Genomic DNA, 23,521 nt, shown 5'->3' on the forward strand with positions numbered 1-23,521 from the left:
TCTCAAGTGGTTAGGGAAGGCTTCCTAGAGGAGAAGACATTTGAGTTGTGACCTAAAGTGTAAGGGTGCATACAGACATAGAAGGTCCTGGTACAAAAAGCATTTCAGGCACAGAGAACAAGAAAGGATGTGTACCCTACCCTGTAACTGAATATAAATATTTGGTATGACTATAAAATAATTAAACAGATGCTCATTTTTGTAGACTGTTTGCTCCTTATTTTAGGACCAAGACTCCTACAGCTTGTTTTCCTCTGCGAAGGATTGAGAACACCGTTAGGCTGAGCCAGATTTTACACTTTTAAGAGCCACCCCTCCCCCAACACACGTGCACACCCTAGCACAGCCACGTACATGCCAAGGGGTGACTGCAGGCTCATCTTCCAAGTGGCTCTTATCTGTAGTAGCTATATCCTTAATTCAGGGCTGTGTTTAGGGAGATTTACATTTCTTCCTCGCTTTTGGGACCGTCTGCCTGCTAGTGAGGATTCTACACTAATGGCATGTCATTAAAGTTGGGTCCTTGGGTCCCCATAACCCCAACTAGACGCAAAGGAGGACCAACTAAGAGAGATCCAGGTAACAGAGGCTGGAGCGGGACGGTCATTTGTTGCAGACCCCTGAGGTCTGCGCCTGTCTGTCGCGCACCGGGTCCCAGCAGCTGTGGTTACCGGCGCAGAAGGGCTGGGTTCCCAGGACGCTGCGGGTACCTCGTGCTGTCACCATAACCAGGAATCCAGTCTGCTGGATCCCCTCGTCTGTAGTTGCCTAAGGCGACCTGCCGCCCCTCCTCTGTCCCCTAGGCAGGGGAGAAGTCAGCTCTAGGACACCCTGCGAAACGCCTCGAGGGGTGATCTGCCCCTTCCCGGCCGCGTCCTGGCACCGTTCTCCCCATCACCCGGAGGGGTAAGCGCTGTCTCAGGGCGCCCTCTGCCTTTTCCAGGGGGCAGCCAAGACGACCTGCCCTGCGTCTCCGGGACGCGGTGGGAGCCCGAGTATCCTCCCCGCCACCTCACACACCCCCATCCAGGAGACCCACGTGCTACCGGGCCGCGGCTGGCGCCGCACCTCCGAGTCGGCGCGTCTCCCCGGCGCGTTCCGGGCTCAGCCCCACGACGGGGACCCCTAGGGGGGAAGCATCCGAGAGGTCGCCGGCGGAGAAAGTACGTCCCGCAGGCCGGGCGCGGGGACGCTGGGGCCCGCGGCCACACAAAGGAGGCGGTGGGAAGGCGGGGCAAGGCGGGCCGGGGGCGGGGGCGGCAGGAAGGGGCGGGGGCCGCGCGGCGCCGCCGATAAAGCCCCCGCCGCGGCTGCAGCCAGCTCGCGCTGTGGGGCTGCCTGGGCTGCGCGGCGTCTGCAGGCGCCACTGCCGCCTCTTTCCTGCCGTGACCCTCCCCGCCGCCGCCACCCCGCTCCGTCCTCCGACTCCCCGCGCCGCCGAGACCAAGCTCCCGCTCCGGCTCCGGCCGCGCCGCCCTCTGCGGCCGCCCACTAGGGATCGAGCGAGCGCGGTGAGTACCGGCTGTGCGGCGAGTCCCGGGCGCGGCCGGCGCTGCCCTCGGCGGGGGACACTCCCCGGGACTCCGCGCGCCGCCGGCCCCGCGCCGCGACCTTGCGCCTGGCGGGGAAGCTTCGGGGCGGGCGGGACCCGGGGCGCAGACGTCCGGGCGGAGGGAACTTTCTCAGCCTCCAGCGGGCCGCGTCGGCCGGGCTGGGTGCGCGCCGGGCATCGCGGTCCCGCCCGCAGGAAGCCCCAGGCGAGACCCCGGCAGGGCGAGGTGGGGCCGCCCCGGGGTGGCGTCCGGAGGTGCCCGCAGCGGGGAGCCCCGGGGCCAGCGTGGCTCCTGCCCGCCTCTCCGAGCCGGCCCCGGCCCTGACCCTGAACCTGAGGTTTCCAGCTGCCCGCCGGCGTCCCCCTACCCCGGACTTGGGCTGCGCGCCGCCAGATGGGGAGAGACAGGCTCACTCTTACTTGTTACCTCTGCCTGAGCAAGGGCAGGTGACGCGCGGTGTGGGGAAAGCCTTTAACTTGGCCTCTGGCACTGGATTTAACCCGAGCGAGCAGGTCTTTGCTATTTGCATCATCTGTAGAAACTGGAGTTGCGAGGCGGGTGAGTGACTGCAGGTAAAGTGAAAGTAAGGTACTCAGAAATTCTGGGCGGAATTCGGCATTTAATGTGCCCACAAACTGAGCGGGGAAGGAAGGCTTCTATTACATAAGACAGCACTCCACCTTCAGGTATTATGGAAGATGCGATCGAATGTTTTAGTGTTTTAATGAACGAAACACAGTCTGTGTGTGTGTGTGTGTGTGTGTGTGTGTGTGTGTGTCTGTGTCTGGAGAAATCTCGAATGCTGCTGTCTTGCTTTGACTACTTTGCAGGGGACGTTCTTATATTTAGCATCAACATAAAAAGGTGTTCGAAGGTGTGACTTCCTCTTTCAAGCCAAGAAGCCGTTTACTTGTCTGAACTGTTCCGGAACAATTTGAGTGATAATTGCGTACTTTGAAGATTTTATATCAAAACTTGAACACAGATAACTAGAAGAAATGTCAACATTGCTAATTTGTATATCCTAAACCACACTTCAAAAATTGAAGGCACTTTCAACGCTATCCGAAGGTCTAAATCAGTAGTTATTTGCTATTTGCAGTATCTCTATGAAAAAAAAAAAAAAAAAAAATTGACTATGCAAATGAAAGTACTAACCTAAGTAATCTAAGGTTTCTTTTAACGCCCAAGTTTTGATTCTTTGTTAAAATAAAGTTTGAAAATATTGTGCCAGGCAGGGCAGTTACCAAAGGTCATGAAATGTCATCGTGTGTTATTCTAAAAACAAAAGTGAATCTATGCAGAAATTTCTGCCCCCCATGAACTTCCTATTAGGTTAACTTTAAAATTACTGTCTTCAAAAGAAATTAATTTTCACTTCCACCCAAGGATGATTAAATACTAGCCAGAGATTGAGGTGGTAGAGTTGGAAATGAGGTGGTGACCTGGCCACGTCCCTGCCCACATCCCCGCCCACATCCCCGCCTTTGTGTCCTCTTCCAGCCAGTTCTCTTCCCACCGCATGGGGACTTTGGCTCATGTGCTATTTCTCCTTCTCTGGTCCTAAAGTGAGCATGGAGCGGATGCTCTAGATGCGCACTTCCTTGACCATCTCAAATCCAGTGTCCTCCATGTACTCCAGCTACTAAGTCCTCTAAGTACCTCCAAGTCTTGCCCTCTCTGAGATGCTCAGTTTCTGAGAACTCTTAGTGTCTCTGTCCCACAAACCCCTTCCTTCTGGTTTGCAAACTGGAGTCCCACTGTAATCTTCAATGCAAGAGATCTCCAGTCCCTTTCCTCCTGTGGGTTGGGCAGGTGACTTTGTGGCCCATTCTACCAAGAAAATAGAGGTCCTAAGGGTCTTCTGGCGTCCTCCCCCATCTTCCCCATGCAGAACACTTCTGTGTTTACTCAGTCATCCAATAAATCTTCTTAGCATCTACTGTGTCTCAGTACTTTCCTGGGTACTCATAGATGGTAAATAGAGCAAATCCTTGCTTTCTTGAAACTGTCATTCTTGTGGGAGAAAACCAACTAAGAGCAAAAACATAATATATTGTAAAAGGCATGATAAATGAATAGGGTAGAATTATAAAGAAAAATCAAGTTAGACTGAGAACTTAGAGAAATTTAGAGAGACAGCCTCCTTGGGGCAGTGACTAATGTCTCCAGCTGTGTCCTGAATCCCAATTCCCAATGCGCTCTCTCCTTACGAATTTCACTCCCTTTTTTTTACTTTTATCTTTAGCCTCTCCCTATGAACTTTTTCTTTTTAGTAGTATTTTAAGAATGCCCTAGCGTCCCTTGTCCCTGCATCCCCAGCTCACCTGTAATAATGACCGTGTCTCCCCAGGCTTCTTAAACTGGTCTCCCCTTCCTGTTAGCTGGCCAGAGCTCCCCGACCCAAAGTTCAAGGCCTGTGATTTCCTGAACAAGCAATCTTATAGATACTCACTAGGCTTCTCCCTGGCATTTGATGAGGTTCTTCTATTCCTTTCTGATGTTTTCTTTCTTTTTTTTTTTTTTAAATCCCTGGTTGCCACCTTCTGGTTTTCCATCTTCTTGGCATCTCTGCTACCTCTTGGCGTCACGTAGGGTTTGCTCTCATCCCTCTTCTACTCTTTGTAGGGTATTTGAATGAACTGTGTTCCCACAGCTTCAGTTCTCACCACTAAGAAGTGAGTCCAGATTGGTATGTAAGTTAAGTTAAGTTGGTTTTCCAGTCAGTTACCTGCAGCCTGGTGCACTTATCCATGTCCTTCAGGCCAGAAAGCACCCCACAATGAATCCAAAATTGATTTTAGTTTTCACCACCCACCCCATATCCGCTTCATTGTTAGTCAAGATTTGTCCCTGTTTTTTTTTTTTTTTTTTTTTTTTTTGCAGTGGCTCCACCATTCCTGGAGGTATTGGGGCATGAGCCTCACAGTGCTTTGGGGCTCCCGTGCTGCCCACATCCAGGCAGTCATGAGATCCTGCTGCTTCTCTGTGCTGTGAAATTCCATAAAGGTCCGCTCTAGTCACACTGGCCTGGCCTTGCCTTCCTTTAGAGTCCCAAAGTGGCAACGTGGTGGCCAGTGTGTCACTTCTACCAATAGGCAGAGATCTTATTGGCCTGAACAAAGTATATGAAACTTGAGTTAATATTTAGAAATCTGGAGATGCCACTTGGATATATAGCTTGTCTTAAAAGCTAGAAGACCTGGAATGGGCTGGGTACAGTGGCTCACACCTGTAATCCCCGCACTGTGGGAGGCTGAGACAGGCGGATTACTTGAGGTCAGGAGTGCAAGACCAACCTGGCCACATGGTAAAACTGCATCTCTACTAAAAATACAAAAATTAGCTGGGGGTGATTGCAGGCACCTGTAATCCCAGCTACTCGGGAGGCTGAGGCAGGAGAATCACTTGGACCTGGGAGGTGGAGGTTGCAGTGAACCGAGATCATGCCACCATAATCCAGCCTGGGTGACAAAGCAAAACTGTCTCAAAAAAAAAAAAAAAGAGGACCTGGAATAGTAGTCTTACATTCTCAGGTGGCAACACTCAGCTGCCGCTGGGTTTCCAGTGTCTATCTACGCTGGAGGTCGGTTGCTTTCTGGTTCCCCCAGACCTGCGGCCCTCACTTATAGTAACGTTCTGGCTCCTAGGGCTACAGAGCTAGAGACCCTAGGTTAAGATGACCATCGACACCCTGGGAATGCCTAGTGGCTTACTGCACAGTGCCGTGTACCTCGTGTTGCATCCTTCTAACTCTCTTCCACATTATTGCTGGTGTGATTTACCTCCAGCTCCCCCAAATTCAAGTCTGCTTTAAATTCAATGACTCCCTCTGGATCTGGTGTTAAGCCGCTGACTCTGAAAGAGTGGCCTTATCATATCACAAGTTGGGTATCTCAGACTGATAGATGAGCTCTCCACTATCTCTATAGAGTGTTGTACCTGAGTTTCTAAAGATGCTTTTGAACTTCTGTAGGGTGGTTAATATGAAGTTCTAATGTTGATAGCAGCCCCGACTGTTTACAAACCATTTCTACAGACCTGACTATTGCCCACTTCTTTGCAGCTTCCCCCGGATAGAGATAAGGCAAGGTCGATTCTACATCCCAAACAGCAGTGGGGGGGGGGGGGGGGGTCTGTAAATATGGAGGCACAGGCCATCCCAGGAGCCCCCTGCCCTTGGAATATGGGGAACCTTGTTTTACACGTGGTGCCCGGAGTCATACATTGTGTTCCCAAGGTCATTTAGCTGCCTTAGGACAGAGTCCTGGCCCAGAACTCGGTTCCTGTCAGCACTCAGCCAGGGAAGTTTCCATGGTGCTCCATGGGCTCACCAGGCTGCTGGTCATTAGTTATGACCCAACAAAGTTGAAGCTTTCTTTACCCCCTTCCCATCTCCCTGCCTTGTCCCCTGCCTGAAACATTCTTTGCTTGCAAAACTGAACTTCTGTAAACTCCACTGGTACTGCCCAGTGCTTTTCTGCCTTTGCTTCTTCGGTACCTCTGCCCGGAATTCCCTTTCTCTCTTGTGTTCATTGTCTAACTGATTTCTCCTTTTTCAAGACTTTTCAAAAAGGCCTTGCTGGCGGTCACTACCACAGCCCTCTGTGACACATGTGCGGTGTACACACACATGCCACCCACCCCGTGCCTGCCTCTACGATGGCAGTTTTTGTGTTAGAACAACATGCTCTACCCAGTAGACTCTAAGCTCCAGAAAGACGTGCCTGTGTTTTCGTTTTATTTGCAAAAGCAGCGGTGTGTGGTCCAAAGGCAATTAACAAATGTCTGAACTAAACCATATTCATATTTTTTAAGTTTACTACATGCTTTATGGAAGAATGTTTGCATTTCAGACTCAAAGGGGAGCTCTCCCTGCCAGACCTCCACCCCTCATTTTGGTACTTGCAAATTTAATATATATCCTCAGACATTTAAAATTTTTGATTAACCATGTCGTTAGAGATAGAACATTACTTAGAGAAAAGCAAAAGTCTAATACAGAAGCATTTCTGTGCCTGTATTCACTTCAGTTATCCTCATCTGAACCTTCCTTTGGCATGGTTCCGTCTTCCTTGAGGTCCGTTGGTTGGGCTGCCCTGTGCATTTTGTGGTTTTACAAGGTAGGAGGATGGATTCTGGTTTATTTCTATTAACGTTGGTGATGGTGATATATGACCTCTTGATGACTTTTTTTTTTTTTTTTTTTTTTTTTTTTTTGTCATGGAAGTTTTTTAGCTGATATCTTCAATCAAATTTGGTGGAAAGAGCAGGCTGGGAGAATATCTGGATTGCACCACCAATAGAGTGTGTAGGTGACCATCTAGAACTCCGTTTCCTTGTCTATATAATGGGTCTGTTGAAATAAATGATCTCAAAGGTGTCTTATTTGAAAAACCCATAAATTCTTGGCTCACTTTCCTGTGGATGTGGTTTTCTCATGAATGTCGTCTAGGTAAAACTTTTTCATAAATGCGTTATCCTGTGCTTATATACCTTAAAGGTCTTGTCTCTCACTTTTTTAAGCCTATAAAATTATTCAGTATTACTATTCAGAAAGAGCATCATGGACCAAAATGAAGGTTTAGTTTGTATTCCCACTTAGAGCATTTATAAAAATTTTAAACAAATTAGTGCCCATATCCTTGAATCTTCTTTGTCAACCTGTTCTCCACACATAAGTGTGCCCATCTTCTCTTTTTAAACCATCTTTCCTCATGAGTAGATTGTATACCTAATCTGAAAACCAATGTTGGGTTTTTTTAAAAATACCCTTAGGTACAGCATGGAGTCAAATGCAGTAAGTTACATCTTTAGATTAGCTCTTGTCTCCAAGTTCCCACTTTAAGAATACTGAAAGGTTAGTAAGATTTTATTTCCACCTTCCATCCAACAGGCCAAGTCTGTTTCCACCGTCAGGGAGTCTTGTCTTTATTCTGCTGTTAGATTTCTGGGTCTGGATGTAAGCCCGGCCCTGGGAAGGCAGCATTTCTTCTGGGATTCTTTCTGCATGACGATGGCCACTAAGCCCAAGCAGTCCACCATAGGTAATTCCACTCATATGTTTTGACAAACATGTCCTAGGATTCCTCCAAAGGCTGGGGTAGACACCCTGGTTCGAGATTAGATCAGGAACACCTAGGCTTTTACTACAGTTTCACCTCAGACATTATCCTTTGCTTCAGAAGATCATTTGAGAATTGGAATTCACATCCATTGTGCCTTTCCGTTTTTCTTACTTACATCTTTGAAGAAAGATAATACGGAGGAGATTTTAATATAAAAGGAAAAAAAATCTCATCAAGTCAGAAAGGATTTCCTGCAGTGGCTGCAAATCTTGGTAAATGCACTTTGCTTTTGTAAACCATGCCCCTCCCCCAACCCCCGGTGAGAACTCTGGTAATGGGGAATTTCTCTTGCTAGCCTACCAAAAATAGCATCAGTGCCATCTCTTATCCCCACCCCAACTTTTCCCCTCCATGTAGTGCCAGCAAATATAGCTATAGAAAAAATACCCACTTGTTTTTATCCTAAGTTTTTATGGGCCAAATGTTGAAAGTGGTTGTGGGTACGTCAAAGAGTTTAATGCCAAATACAAATACGAAGCCCACTCGGAAATGAATAAGGTGACTGGAAATGAAGATGGGTGTTTCTTTCTTTCGGGAAAGTGCTACATAAATAAAGGCAGTGTTTGCTTCCTCTACTAAAACTTATTTCTTCAGTTTTTAAATAAGAAATCCACCCAAGAAGTTCTTCTTACTGAGGATTTGGTCACTGTTCAGATTATAGGAACTATTAACTACTGCATTATATCTTGCCTGCAAGAGCAGAAACCCAAATCAAAATTATTCTGAAACAAGCGGAGAGCTCTTGGCTACACTGCTGACTCTCAAGCATGGCAGAGGTGACTGTGGCCCTGAAGTTGGCTGGAACCAAAGACTGAGGACTTAAAAACTTTCTTCTCTCCTTCCTGGCCTCTCATCCCTGCTTCTGTCTGCTGATTGTGGTTGTCCTCTCTGGGACCATGACTACAGGTAGCTCCTGAGCAAAGAGGAAAGAGGGGCTTTTCTGCCAGTTCCAGCTGCAAAAAAAAAAAAAATCCTGGGAGGAATTCAGACTGGTGCAGTTTCAGTCACATGCCCTTCCTTGTACCAATGGCCTTGGGTATGTGGTTGTGGGCAGAGGGGTGAGGTTCTATGATTGACTGATGTGAAGTCACATACCCTTCCCTGTACCAAACAGCAGAGGAGTGAGGTCCTAGGATCGGCCGAAGCCCGAGTCACATGGCCAATCCCTGGGCAGGAGGAAAGAGTGTTGAGATGACCGTGCTTGCGGGCGTGCCCCAGCTACCCTGCCTTCTGTTTTCTCCCACGACGGAGGCTCCGCGTGGTCTCCTAGAGCCTCATGCCTGCCTCTCGGCTAGATGCTGATATTCCCACTCATGTAGTTGTGAAGGAAGGGTGTGGCAGAGATAAAGGTCCATGGTCACATAGTGTGTGGGGGTCGCACAGCCTGTATGCATGCGGGCACCTCACAGCCTGCATGTAATGGTGCCACAGCCTGGACCCGGGTCTGCAGATGTATGAACCGTGAGCTGATACTATGGATTTTCGAAGATTTACATCCCATCAATATTTCTACCTTTTCAAAGCACACTCCTCCTTTCAAGACTACTTCCTCACCATGCTGCGTAATACCCCTAGAATCACAATCAAAACACACGAGACAGAGCCTAGTACCTCTGGGGTACGTTCGAATCATGATTGTTCCCCTAGTTCCTTTCTTAGACACTTTTTGTTTTGTTTTGTTTTGTTTTTTTCTGGGACCGAAATCTAAAATTAGTACTGACCTTTGGATTAAGAAGATAGAGTTACACAGAGTCCAAGGGAATAACTTAAGCTGAGCTGGATAAAACTCAGCAGAACCACAGAACAAGAGTACCATGACTTTTCAAAGAGGCCTAATTGAACTCTGGGATTTAGCTCTTTTTCTAAGGTTTATAGTTACCTTTATTTCAAAATTTGTCATTTTAAAATAGATGTTTCCTCCTCTTCCTCCGCTGTGTAGTCATTGAGAATGTGGTGGATTTGGTTTGAATCTAGAAGAGGCTACAAATTGGAGGCCATGAGCCAAAACCAAATTTCTTTTCTTTTTCTTTCTTTTTTTTCTTTTGAGACAGAGTTTCACTCTTGCCACCCAGGCTGGAGTGCAATGGCGCAATCTCGGCTCACTGCAACCTCCGCCTCCTGGGTTCAGGTAACTCTCCTGCATCAGCCTCCTAAGTAGCTGGGATTACAGGCACGCACCACCATGCCCAGCTAATTTTTTGTATTTTTAGTAGAGACAGGGTTTCACCACGTTGACCAGGACGATCTCGATCTCTTGACCTCGTGATCCACCAGCCTCGGCCTCCCAAAGTGCTGGGATTACAGGTGTGAGCCACCGCGCCTGGCCAAAAGCCAAATTTCTAAACATCTCCAAGCCCATCCATGAGTTGGGCCTGAAGGTAACCCACCACCCCTTAAGTGTTGTGAGGATGAAGCAAGGAGTGGACCTTAGGCACTGAGCACAGTGGCAGGAATGGAGCTGCCTTTTGGGATGCAAGGTGGCCATGCTTGTGCCACTGGGTAATGTTTGTCACACGAGTACAGGTGAGCACTTCTCTGAGACTCATGTTTTCCTTGCATCTTCGACCTGATGAATGAGTGACTTGCTCTGTGTGTTTGTACGCTTTGTTTCCAGACCCTTTCCTGCAGCACTCAGTGGGCAGTACTCCCCAATGATCACCTGACCATCCTCCTTCCTGCAGGCTTCAGAGGCTCCTGTGTCTTAGCCATGAAGCAAAGGAAGGCTGTTGCATGAAATAACCTCCTTCTGACTCCACCCTTGCATTTGTGAGATGTAAACAGCTGTGTTGCCAAGAGATCTTCCAAGGGACACATTGCAGGTAGCCCTGTCTTGCTGGCTGCTTTTTTCCATTAGGTTAGTTGTGAATAACAAATAAATGTCTAGGCAGAGCTGAGCGTGCTGGCTCATGCCTGTAATCCCAGCGCTTTGGGAGCCTGAGGTGGGCAGATCGCTTGAGGACAGGAGTTCAAAAGCAGCCTGAACATAGTGAAACTCTGTCTGTACTGAAAATACAAAAAATTAGCTGGGCATGGTGGCACATGCCTGTAATCCCAGCTACTTGAGTGACGGAGGCATGAGAATCACTTGAACCTGGGAGTTAGAAGTTGCAGTAAGTGGAATTGTGCCACTACACTCCAGCTTGGGTAACAGAGGGAGGTTCTGTCTCAGAATAAAATAAAACAAAAAAAGTCTATGCAGTAGGAAAAATAATCTATTTGGTTTAATATTTAGGTCTCTGCAAGGGTAGCATCCAAAGGCTTCTCTTTTCATTCTTGTTTTTCTGACTGTGGAAAAAGTCATCCTACTGTGTTTAATGATGTTTAGATATCAAGAAATAACTGTTTTAAACACATGGTGAATATTTTTAAAGCACACGGTGATGGTCATTTAATTATGATTTGATTCCCCTAATATGCAAAAGAGTTCTAAGAATGTTGAATTAAAGTTAGCAAGCATTCCCAGATAGGAAATGCGTTTTCTGCTACCATTGATAGGATGTTTAAAGGATTTTACTGGTAATTATCCACTTGGGACTTCATACAGCAGTCTGAGTATATGCCCACACCTGAATTGTTGCTCTACCAGTTAGACTGGGGGATGCCAGGGAGATTCTGTGTGATGACTTAATTGGAAGGGAGAGTTTTCTTTCCAAAGATGTGGATTTTTCTCTTTGAAATTTATTTACTAAAAGACTTCTATTATCTTATGCCAGACCTGTGCTAATTTCTTAATGACATGTTAGTTAAAATAACAATTTGGAGGGTTGGCTAAGGATGCCACAGTATTCATAATAAATTGTTCTTGTGCAGCAAGGTGGCAAATCATGAATATCAAAGTGCTGATCATACTAATTTGAATTAATTTAGCATAGTGGAAAGTATGAAGACATATGTTACTTTTTCACCTAAGATTTCTATGATGGGTAAGTACATTTTTTACATACGCAATGGCAGAAAGATGCTTGGGTCCTACTCTCTCCCTCGTGTTCTGGTTCTGCGTGTGTTTTATCTGCCCTGTTAGGAACCTCCGAGTATGGCATCTTTTTCTTTTGGGTTCTTTCCACCATACCTGGTACAGGGGAGCCCAAATAGTATCTCAAAGGGGAGAAGGAAGTGGAAAATTACACACAATCAGTGTGTCAAGTACTATTAGGCGTATTTTATACACAACCCTGTTGAACCTTAACAGACGTTGTAAGGTAGAAACTATTCCTAGTTTATATGTGAGAAAAATGAGATTCAGGTGTGTAGAACACCCTGCTCCAATTCCCACTGATGGGATATAGACTCCAGGTCTGTGTCTCTCTGTGGCGGAGACTTTGGGTCCTGAAACACTACCTTCCGTCATGACTGAGGCTAAGCTATTAGGCTGAGCAAACATGCAAGGCCCTACAGATTAAAGGTCAGAGCATTACTGGGCAAAGGATGAGTTCAGAGGTCAAACAAAATTGGTTTCAAACCCCAGCTCCACACCTCGTAGTGTGTGGCCTTAGGCAAAACATTTCCCCCTCTGTGCTTTATTTCCATGACTAGAGAACAGAGATGATGAGGATGTTACCCTCCTTGTAGAGAAAGATCATACTGTGCCTAATGAACAAGCAGGGAAATAGGAAATACAGTGACTCAAGCCACTTGGCAAGGTTAGGGCTGTGACAGGCTGAGAGTTCACGTCTCTGACTCCTGTCACCTGCTACCTCTCCAGATGCCAAGTCTGGGTACAGTTTAATGACAGAACTGCCATCACCTGCCACTCACCCTTGATTAGCCCTTAGCAGTCACCGTAACTTGGTGGCCCTTCGGACCCGATCCCTAGAGCCCCATGGCTGATTCATGCTCTTTTTCTATATCATGTCTTCTCTGTATTCACTCCCGTGTTCTCAAGGAAGATTTGTTCCAGGAAGTAAGAGAGACTCCACAAGACTTACTCTTAACGTATCTACCAACACAGGATGTGAAGGAAGTGGAAGGTGGCATGCTATTGTATTTGTGTGGTATGAAGCTGAAGAGCTAGTTTTTGAGCACTTACTCTGTAATAGGTGCTTAGAGGGACACAGAAGTTTCTGCAAAATAGACTCATCTTTGAGGGGCTTATCTATTTACGTAGAAAGGGCACATCCATGATACTTAAGAATAATTTGAGATAGCCTAGAACAGTGCCGTATGGTGTGGGGGAGGGAGAGGCAATTGGGGTGCATTGTCTGCAGAGGATTTGAAAGCAATAATGAAATTACCTCAGTTGATTTCCTTTTTGTTATCATCATGTACCATGGTGATAAAATATTCCTTCACCAGAGCCAACCACTTCTACCACGCTCACCTTGTCTCTAAGTCCTGCTCTGGATCAATACTCAGCTGCTAAAATGAGTTAATACCTACGCCATGTTTGGGAGGTCAAACTGGCAGTGGTCGGTGTGGACTGAATTGCTGGGGAAGGCTGCGTGGAAGTCCCCTCCCCTCCCTCTCAGTTAGGACAGGACACCAGGAGAGCCGTCTGTGACCCCAAAGACTTGAACAGTCCCTGACGCCCATGCGAGCCCTGGGCCAGGAAAGTGCTTTCTTCGCATTGCCTCACCACGTGAGAGGCTGGTAGCCCAAGATGGTTCTGTAGCTGAGGAATCTGGGCAAGTGACAGATGTCCTCTTATGCAAGATTAGGGGAGAACAACCAGCTTTCAGACAGCCGGCAGGGGGGCTCAGTAGTGCTAATGCCAAGCCCCTCAGGCAGAGAAGTGACTTGAGTGTCAGTCACTACTCGTGATAGTACGTGCCAGAGGTAAATCTCTCTGCAGAGGGAAATGTTGGCACCTAGCTGATAAACACGAGTGTTTAGATAGCCCTCCCAGGCACAACAGTCCTTATTTTTTCTTTTACTCGACTCTTCACAAAATCCTTTTTGCCTGAAACTTTGTAGAATTGGTATTTATTGATTTGTATCAGCTAAGAATTGACTGTTTAGTCTCTCATGTACTCTTTATGGCAGAAGAAAAACAGATAACTCCTTCACAGAGGAGAGATTAATTCTCTTAAAAGGAAGACGGAAGTTTTAACGAACAACTCTGGAAAGGTGTGAAACATTAAATCCCCATGACAGGACACAGGAATACACAAGCCTGCGTTAAGGTCTGATCCCTTCTGAACCAGGCACATGAGCTGAAAATGGTACCTGAGCAATTTCTGAATATGTCATGAAAAGGTACTGAAATGCAGAATTTTCCCTATGAAAAAAAAAAGTGTCCCAATTTGAAAACTGTGTGCCTGAACATGAAGTGAAAAATTTCCTCAAAGTTTTTCTGCAAAAAGGGAGTTGCTATCTAGTAGGGTCCTTGTAAAATCATTAGAGTTCACAAAAAAGAAAAAAAGGTAGCTAGATGAGATCCGTGAGTGACTGGCTGAGAACAGATAGGGAAGGCATATTAGCCTGAAATTCTCTCCATCAATACATATTATGAGTGCTTATTGAGGCTGCTTCATGAAAAGGGGCTAAATTTTAAAAAGAGAGGTAAAGAAATCGAATACAGATTTAGTGCTTATTCCTGAGGTTATAACTTCACAGTTGCCAGATACTGAACGTTGTATAGTTAAGGTAGTGCTACTTGCTGTAACACGTAAACCCAAATGTGTACCATGACTCAAACGTGATGGAACATTATTTTCCACTTGTATAAAGCCCAAACTGGCCGTGTTTATGTGAAACCTGGTGATTTGGTGACCGGTCTCCTCCTGTCTAAAGTGGGTCCACTTTATTTAACAGGTAGGTGCTAAGGTCACTGTGGAGCCAGCATTGAGCAGATGAAAGCAGAAAGATCACGGAGAACTTCATATGGGAGATTTTGATAGGCCAGGCCTGGGACTGGAATGGGTCACTTCTGTTCCTATTTCATTAAGTACAGTTCAGCCTTATGGTCACGCCCACCTACCTTGGAGGCTAGGAAACATAGCCCAGCTCTGTGCCTTTCCTCATCACGTGAGACACTGGTAGCCCGAGATGGTTCTGTAGCAGAAGAGGAAATGGGTTTGCTGAGGAGCTAGCTGCCTCTGTCCTTTGAAATTTTATTAAGACCATCGATAGTCACTTTAGAAGTAACACCATCACAAATACGCTGTGCAGATCATGAATATATTTTTTCCTCTGAGGGCAACTTTCTTGATGTACTCTGAAGGGCTTCCGATGGCCTTCAGAGTACATCAAGTAGGTTTTTCAGTGGCAGTGTCGCATATAGTTTTGAAAAGTGCTGTGTCATAAGGAAACTTGGAAGGTAAGGAGGTGCTGTGCTTAGAAGAATGGTTAGACAATTCCAAAATTGAGGACAGGCATGTAGACACTTCCTGGGAAGATTGTGAGCTAAATTGCTTCATGGACGGTGGACTTGGAATGAAAAGAACTATTTCTAACTCACAGTGCATGTCATTTCACGTCTGAGTCATAAAGTTTATTCGGGCAGATTGACCAAAACTTGTAGGGGGTAGGGATTTTCTCACTGGGAAAAGAGGAGGGTTGTCTTATCTGGGGGATGCTGTATATCCAAGCGCACATGTGAATTAGAAATTAATCAAAGAGGCCGGGCGCAGTGGCTCACGCCTGTAATCCCAGCACTTTGGGAGGCCGAGGCGGGTGGATCATGAGGTCAAGAGATCGAGACCAGCCTGGTCAACATGGTGAAACCCCGTCTCTACTAAAAATACAAAAAATTAGTTAGGCATGATGGCGCGTGCCTGTAATCCCAGCTACTCAGGAGGCTGAGGCAGGAGAATTGCCTGAACCCAGGAGGCGGAGGTTGCGGTGAGCCAAGATCGCGCCATTGCACTCCAGCCTGGGTAACAAGAGCGAAACTCCAGCTCAAAAAAAAAAAAAAAAAAAAGAAATTCATCAGAGAAATAAAGAATCAACACTGGAGGAAGGGAGTCTCAGTCTTACAGTGTGGGAGAAGGTGGTCAGATGTGCTGGAAAGATACTTTTGCATCTGGGACAAAAAAGAGAGGTGAAAGCTAGAGAATGGGATTAGTGCCAGCCCTGCGCTCTGACTGAGGGAATGAAAAGAGATCCAGTGGATTGGGCAGTGGGGAGGCAGGCGACCCTGTCCCTGGGAGAAGCCCCTGGCAGTGCTCTCTTTTTTTCTCTGTGATGTGGGCAGGTACCCTAACACTCTGCATTTCTGTATGTAAGAGTCTGTGAGATGACGTGTTCACAGAGCTGTGCACATAGTAGGGGCTTTATGAAAGTTTCCTCCCCCATCTTCTGCGTAACTACTCACCAGTCCCACTGTTGGGGATCATTGTCTCCATAATTAGCTATGAGTGACTAGGGAGATATTCTCCCTTATAAAATGCAACTTCATGACAAAAAGAAGCGCAGCCCCTTCATCCCTAAATAGTCATTGGTGCAGTTTCTTATACCAGAGGGTAGGTCAAGCTGAGAAGGAGAACTTTCATTGTCATTGACTTTTAATTCTAGAAATCATCTTAGCTTTGAACACTGGGCAGTGGGCAGCAGGCTGGTCCTGTGAAGAAAAGTTCTGGGGTGCCTAAGAGTTATCGACTTGTTCTTCAGCATAGCATCTCATGTGATCCTCATAGCAGCTCTCTGAAGTTCAGGGTGGGGAAGGAGGCTTACCACTGATCTTGTAGATGAGAAAACTGAGTCACAGAGCAGGTATGTGACTTACCCATTGCAGGCAGTTCCAGGACTAGACAACAGGCCTGTTCCATGTTAAATGGGCATAGGTTTCTTCTGTGAAATAGCTAATGTCCCCCGGCCCTTAAATCCCTTTACAAGGTGTTAGTGTCAACAGCAGCAAAGGAAATGGAGTCAGGCTACAGGAAGAAGCTCGATAGCTGGGCAACCAAAGCCAGATTCGGAATCGTGTTTCCCATCACTTCAGATGGTTTCTGAACTTTGAAGAACTTTGTTTCTTTGATTGGTGCTTGCTTGGCAGGAAGAGGGGGGCAGTGATCACCTTTAAAAAAAATTTTTTTTGAGATTTTCCTTGCAAACTCTTTGTACTGAAAGAAGAAAGCAAAAGGAGCAAAGAATTGGACATAAAAGCACAGAAACCTTTCTTTCTTTCTTTTTTTTTTTTTTTTTGAGACGGAGTTTCGCTCTTGTTACCCAGGCTGGAGTGCAATGGCGCGATCTCGGCTCACCGCAACCTCCGCCTCCTGGGTTCAGGCAATTCTCCTGTCTCAGCCTCCTGAGTAGCTGGGATTACAGGCGTGCACCACCACGCCCAGCTAATTTTTTGTATTTTTAGTAGAGACGGGGTTTCACCATGTTGACCAGGATGGTCTCGATCTCTTGACCTCGTGATCCACCCGCCTCGGCCTCCCAAAGTGCTGGGATTACAGGCTTGAGCCACCGCGCCCAGCCGGAAACCTTTCTTAAAGTGGAAGTTGTCTTGTCATATCTTCCCCATCCCTCATTCCTTTTTTCTGCTTTAGAAGTATTTCTACACCCTGTGCCTGCAGATATGTATATTTTTATTTACTTAATATATTTTGGAAAATGGCTCATATAATATTTCCCCAGAAGTCAAAATGTGGGAACCAGGGACCACCCACCTCTTGTACCCAGTCCAAACTCTTTCTGGGTGACTGTTTTACTTGTAATTCATGCCAAAAAGTTGCACTGAAGGATGTGGATGGACCAAAGCTGCCTGGGTTTCTTACAACAGGCCTGGGTAGAGAGGCTCGGTGCAAGAAACCCACCTTGATTACAAGAGCCAGAATGGAAAGCTGAAAAAGCAAAGAATGCCTGCCCAGTGTTACAGGATTACTTTTGTGGGTGCCAAAACTTAAAGTAGCCCTTTAGTCTCCTAAGAAAAGATGGAAAATGTTTATTCCACGTTTACTACTGGAATTGATGTATTTTAATAAGACACCTTTGATATATTTGGACGGAGGGTAGGAAAGATGTTCTCTGTTTTATTTCTTCTGAACCTTTTAAAAAGTTTCTGAACTGCTTAAATGAACCTACCTGCAGACTAAGTGTGTTAGGAAGCTGATTTAGCTACACTGAGCTCTTCCTCTCCCTGACTTCCTCCTCAGGTTCTAGAATACAAGCTCAGCACTTTCCTGCCATCCCTCTATTGCCCTGGGAAAGGTAGTAAGTAAATAGTGTCTGTCACCAAAGGGAGAGAATACACATAGGCTGGATCACCAAATGTCACTGTATTTAATTTATAGGGTGTCAGAGACACTGACTACTTAGATAGCATCACTGAGAGAGATTCCCAGATTGAAGCAGAGAAGACAAACCTGGAGTTTGTCGGGATACCCATGGTCATTGAAGGTCAGAGAGACTGACTAACAATTACCAGACTCACAAGAGATGGATAGATAACAAGAGGGTCCTTTGGACAGTGAACACTTTCCCCACCTTAACAAAATCTTCATGGGAAGCCCACTTATTGTAGGAGGCTTGATTGGTGTATTAGTCTGTTCTCATGTTGCTGTAAGGAAATGCCTGAGACTGGGTAATTTATAAAGGAAAGAGGTTTAATTGACTCACAGCTCCACATGGCTGGGGAAGCCTCAGGAAACTTATAATCATGGCAGAAGGCAAAGGAAAGGCAGGTACCTTCTTCACAGGGTGACAGGATGGAGTGAGTCGAAGCAGGGGAAATGCTAGCACTTAAAAAACAATCAGATCTCATGAGAACAACATGGGAAAAACCTCCCCCATGATCCAGTCACCTCCCACCAGGTCCTGCCCTTGGCATGTGCGGATTATGGAGATTACAATTCAAGATGGACTTTGGGTGGGAACACAGCCAAGCCATATCAATTGTTAAGTATGAAAGCAAGTCGATGGTCCACGTCCTAGAATTAAAACCATTTGTTTTCATTCTATGGGGCCTGTAGGGAGTTTCTTAGTCAGTTAGCACAGGAGGGTTAGTGGTTCAGCAAAGTTTCACATACTAGGTCCCTTCATTTCCGGAGATTAGGAGTGTCTAAAGGACTAACTGTAATGTCAGATAACGTAAGAGAATGGCCCCTGGTGACAGGTGATTGAAATAAATAATTTCTGAGTTCTTTCATTATTTCCTATTTGTTTCTTAAATTGTGAAATAAAAGTTGAGGGTTATCTAAGACAGAACACTTAAGTTATGACAAGTACTTTTTTTGTTCAGTAAATACATATCTGGTGTTCATTATGTCATTTAACTTTAAATTCTATTTTTTTTTCCTTTTGAGACAGGATCTCGCTCTATCACCCAGGCTAGAGTGCAGTGGTGTGATCTTGGATTACTGCAACCTCTGCCTCCCAGGTTCAAGCAATTCTCCTACCTCAGCCTCCTGCGTAGCTGGGACCACCGATGTACACAGCCACACCCGGCTAATTTTTGCATTTTTAATAGAGATGGGTTTTGCCATGTTGGCCAGGCTGGTCTTGAACTCCTGACCTCAAGTGATCCACACACCTTGGCCTCTCAAAGTGCTGGGATTGCAGGTATGAGCCACTGCACCCAGCCTTCATTTTAAGTTCGGATACTTTTAATTGTTTGTTATGGCTTGTTGGTTGCTACGACTGCGAGCGACTCTTATCCTTCCCAGCAGGGAAAGGTATGGCTGCTCTTCTGGTTTTCACCTTCCCTTAATAATTTACCCTGTGGTAAATTATACACATAAACTAATAGTGTTATTTCATGTTAAGTAAAGGCAAATAGCCACCTTCCTCGTTTGACTGAAACTCTTAACACTGCGCGTCACTTTCTACCTCTTTGCTTACTCCTTGAGTACTTCTGTCATCTGTTAGTCTGCAGGCTCTTTAGGTCAGGCTCTGTTTTCCCTTCATCTTTGAAGCTTCTCCTCTTGTGATTTCCTCTTGACGTAGGCACTGAATCACTGTTTTGTTAACTAGGAGAACATAACGAGCTGTTCGTGTAACCTCTCAAGCTCTGTTAGAAATGGAAGATGGTCATGCACCTTGTGGCACCCCTTTTTTCCAGATCCCAAGCTCCTGGGCACCCTTTCTTTCTTCACCCCCACAGACACTGGTTTCACCCACCCTTTGATGAACGATCTTGATCAACTGCCAAGAATATCAAGGGCATTTCTAACGCCAGGGTGACAGCTATGAGCACTTACAAGACCCCAGGTTTGACTCCTGAACGAAGGATGTCCTTATCCATGGTCTCTTTTTCCTAGCAGGCATCTTGTTGCTATTTTGGAAATTTTTTCTGGACCAGAGAGGTTTGAACCAGTCCTGTCTAGGAGCGTGTGTTTTCTCAGGAAAAGCAACCCTGTTAAAGCCATTGTTTTTAAAAGTCACTGGAAGCATTAAAAACCTTCGAACATCCATTCATAGTGCTAAAATTTAGGAGTGGTTGGGGCTTCAGGCAAGCAATATTGAATTAAATGTGTAGAGCACTTTAAGACAGCATTTGATTGTACATTTAAAATAGGGAATGCAAATTGAAATTCCTCCTGGGTGCTTTAAATCATGAATTATATGTGCAGTATTTTCAATTAGCTGCAGAAAAAAAAAATGTGTTCAGTGTGGCTCTATTTTTACAGCTGGGAATTGCTCAGAGAACACAATTGACTATTTCATACATGTGAGATTTATTTAAATGACTCGTGGGGCATTTGCAGTTTAGCCAATAATTGAAAATATTGTTGCAGTGTGGCAGGTAAAACTAGGAAATCATTTCACATTCCTGAAGAGGTGTTCCAAGCTCAGAAGCGTATTATATTAGTTGAAGAGGGGCAAACAGGGAGTTAGATCAGTGTTGAGTCTCAGTCTTTCACATTTCAGTCCTGGGTTTTGCCCCACCATGGAAATATATGGGATTGTGCTTTCCAGAAGGACCTGAAACGCTAAGGTGTTGTCTTGTTTCTATCCTATTTTTATATGCCAAACCCAAATGAATGGTCAGAACAGATACGAAAATTCCTGTCCATCCCCCAACTCTCTTCTGACTACTATACCTTCCCTCTGTTCTTTGTACCATTTCACATCCGATGTCACCTAGAATACTGATGCAGAAAGCTAAGCTGAGTCTCTCAGGATAGGCAATTCAACCTGGATGTTGTAAATGGTGGTTAGGTAACACTATATTAAAATGGATGACAAAGTATGGGCTAACTAGCATTTTGAAGGCAGAATTAAAATGCTAACCACCAGTTTCTAGCCTTTCTCTGTAATGGTGGTTCCCAACCTGGGGTGATCCTTCCTCTCTCCCCAGGGACATTTCTCAGTATCTCCAGACATTTAGTTGGCACATGTGTGTGGGGCGCCATTAGCATCTCTTGAGTAAAGGCCCAGAATACTGCTAAACGTTCTGTAACACACAGGACAGCCCCCTGCAATGAAGAATTATCCAGACCCACAGGTCAAGAATGACAAGGTTGTGAAACTTTGCTCTAGAAATAAGTATACATTCTTAAAAAAAAGACTTCCCCAAATACTTTAGACCACACCTGCTTATAAGATGGTGGCGACTGTAATTGACCTTCATACGTGATGACAATCAGTCGGTCACTGGAAGCTTTGCTTTTTCATCAATGCCTCCATTATATATTGAGCTCTTCAATGTCCATATACCACACCGGAGGCTGGGGTGCCATGGTGAACAGGACAGAAAAGGTTCCCACTGGGCTCATAGGCACAAAGAGAAGGGAAGATGACTGTGACTCCATAGGCATGGAGGCCTGAGGCTGGGAAGAAGCCCGCACCTCACTGGTGGCCCAAGTTACCTGCAGTTTGAAAGCTGGTACATGCAATACAGTAAGATGTTTTGAGAGAAAGGCCACATTCCCTTTTTATTACAGTATATTATCTATATGTATAGCATATGACAATATATTTTTATTATTGTACTATTTTATTGTTGTTCATCTCTTACTTTGCCTAATTTATAAATTCAACTTTATCATAGGTACTTACTGACAGGAAAAAACATAGTGTATATAGGCTTCCAAATTACACATGGTTTCAGGCATCCACTGAGGGTCTTAGAATGTATTTCCTGTAGTTAAGCAGGGACTGCTGTCTGTAGAAAAGGAAGCCACGTCCAGACCAGGCAGGCTGACTCACAGGCTATGGAGAGAGGGTGCTGAATGTTCTTGAGGGAGCATAGGGAAGTCATCAGAGGGATTGACTCAGGTTTTGATGTGGAGGATATGATCAGCTTTCCCTGCCAACAGAGTCACTGGAGCAGTGCAGGCAGAGAGTTGGGTTTAGGAGACCGGTGTTCCTCCTCCGGAAATGTTGGTGGCTTGGGCTGGGGACAGAGGCTTGTTGATGGTTCTGTGGGATAAAGGAAAGGATGAAGGACAGTTCCCAGACTTTGGCTTAGGTTCTTGGATGGATGGTTGGTGGTGTCACTTAGGAAGATGTAGAGCCGGGGAGACAGCAGGGTTGGGGTAAGGAGTACTTTTTCTTCCCATCCTAGAATTTCTATGAAAACTGATAAAGGGACTTGTATATATCTTTCTGTTCCTTTTTTTTTTTTTTTTTTTTTTTTTTTTTTTTTTTTTTTGAGAAACACTATGTTTTAGAGTCTGCTTGCAAAAATGGAAGATTTTTCTCCTGGATTACCTCATCTTCCAGTTGCCATTGTAGTAGGCTTTCCAGTGGTGCTTGGATTTATTTCTAGATGATCTCTTTGAGCAATGCTCAGGCATTTTCTATATGAGGTATTTCATCCATTTAATCAAAACTACGATGAGAGTTGGCTTAAACTCTGGACTTCATAAATGGCGTCTGTTGACCACTGAGGCAGGGCTGGTCTGGCTTTGGCACACTAAAACATTTTTTAAAATTACGTTAGTAGAATCCCACCCTATTTCAGTTTCAGGCTGGTAGGAAAACACTTCCTTATTCATGAGCTTGGCAGCCTTGGAAAGAACACAAGGAAAATCGCCAGAGCCTGACGCTCATTTCCTTAGTCGCCAGTGACCATCAGTCATTTCCTGAGCCCATCACCAGGACTATTGATGGAGTCACAGGGCTGAGCTGCTGCCCTGGGGAGGGCAAGGCCTCTCAGTCATGAAAGTCTGATGAAATCACATGCTAGAGACCCTAGAGTCCTTCTAATACCAAAGAAATAAAGGAAATTGAAAAAAGACCGCAAGTCTTCAAGGCAGCTTTACACATTCCTTTTGATTTTTAGAAATGGTACTATTTGAACATTTTGCATCTGAGGAAATGTTAAGCTGGACTGTAGTGTAGACCTTCAGAGTCTGAAGAGAGGACCCCAGTCCTTCGCAATGGTGGTGGTAAATGGAGTAACGGCAGAGGCCAGCTTTGACTGGGGCCTGGAGAACTGTCCTAAGAACCTGAGTCATACCACTTTTTAAAATCCTATAACAGCTCTTAAAGTGGGAACTACTATTTACACCAATTTTATAGATGGAGGAAGGGAGGCACATTGAAGGTAAGCACTTGCCAAAAGTCATACAGTTAATTGGCAGTGGAGGTGGCATCTGAACTTGGGTGGTTTGTCTCAGGAGCCTGCAGGGGCCATGTATAGTGTCCTAAATCCGTTTTGTTAATTTCTTATAGAATCAGAATTAATACGGTTACAAGTAAATAATTATGAAAATGTACAATTATGCAAGCACACTAAAACTGTAGCTATTCTTTTTAAAAGAACCAAAAATATTACATTTTTGCATAACTGTACATTTGCAGTACGGGGAAAAGTAAGAAATAAGATCTGTCATAAGGTACACTGGCATTTGTTTGCTGACTAAAATTTTGCAGTAGGTTTTTTTTTCTTGTTATTTTGGGATAGTTATATAGATTCACATACAGTTGTAAAAAATAATATTAATAATTCAGAGAGATCTTGTCTACCCTGTACCTGGTTTCTTGCAAAGGCACTATCTTGCCTAACTG

The 23,521-nt window shown here is 45.4% G+C and overlaps 1 protein-coding gene across 5 annotated transcripts in view; it reads left to right on the forward strand.

Annotated features, from left to right (window-relative positions):
* The first annotated feature begins 1,148 nt into the window (after nt 1–1,148).
* The window catches only part of SERPINE2 (serpin family E member 2), a 66,175-nt gene continuing 43,802 nt past the window's right edge, over nt 1,149–23,521 (forward strand). Inside the window, exon 1 of one of the 5 annotated variants that reach the window (XM_074398960.1) lies at nt 1,149–1,163. The gene's annotated coding sequence lies outside the window, so the exon portion shown is untranslated. Of the gene's footprint in view, nt 1,164–1,322; nt 1,512–6,849; nt 6,865–9,292; nt 9,300–10,361; nt 10,501–23,521 lie in introns of those variants that run through there. The other 4 variants (XM_039469793.2, XM_074398958.1, XM_074398959.1 and 1 more) reach the window with 4 other exon arrangements.

This window comes from Saimiri boliviensis, chromosome 5 (genome assembly GCF_048565385.1).
Source record: "Saimiri boliviensis isolate mSaiBol1 chromosome 5, mSaiBol1.pri, whole genome shotgun sequence".
NCBI classification, from domain to species: domain Eukaryota; kingdom Metazoa; phylum Chordata; class Mammalia; order Primates; family Cebidae; genus Saimiri; species Saimiri boliviensis.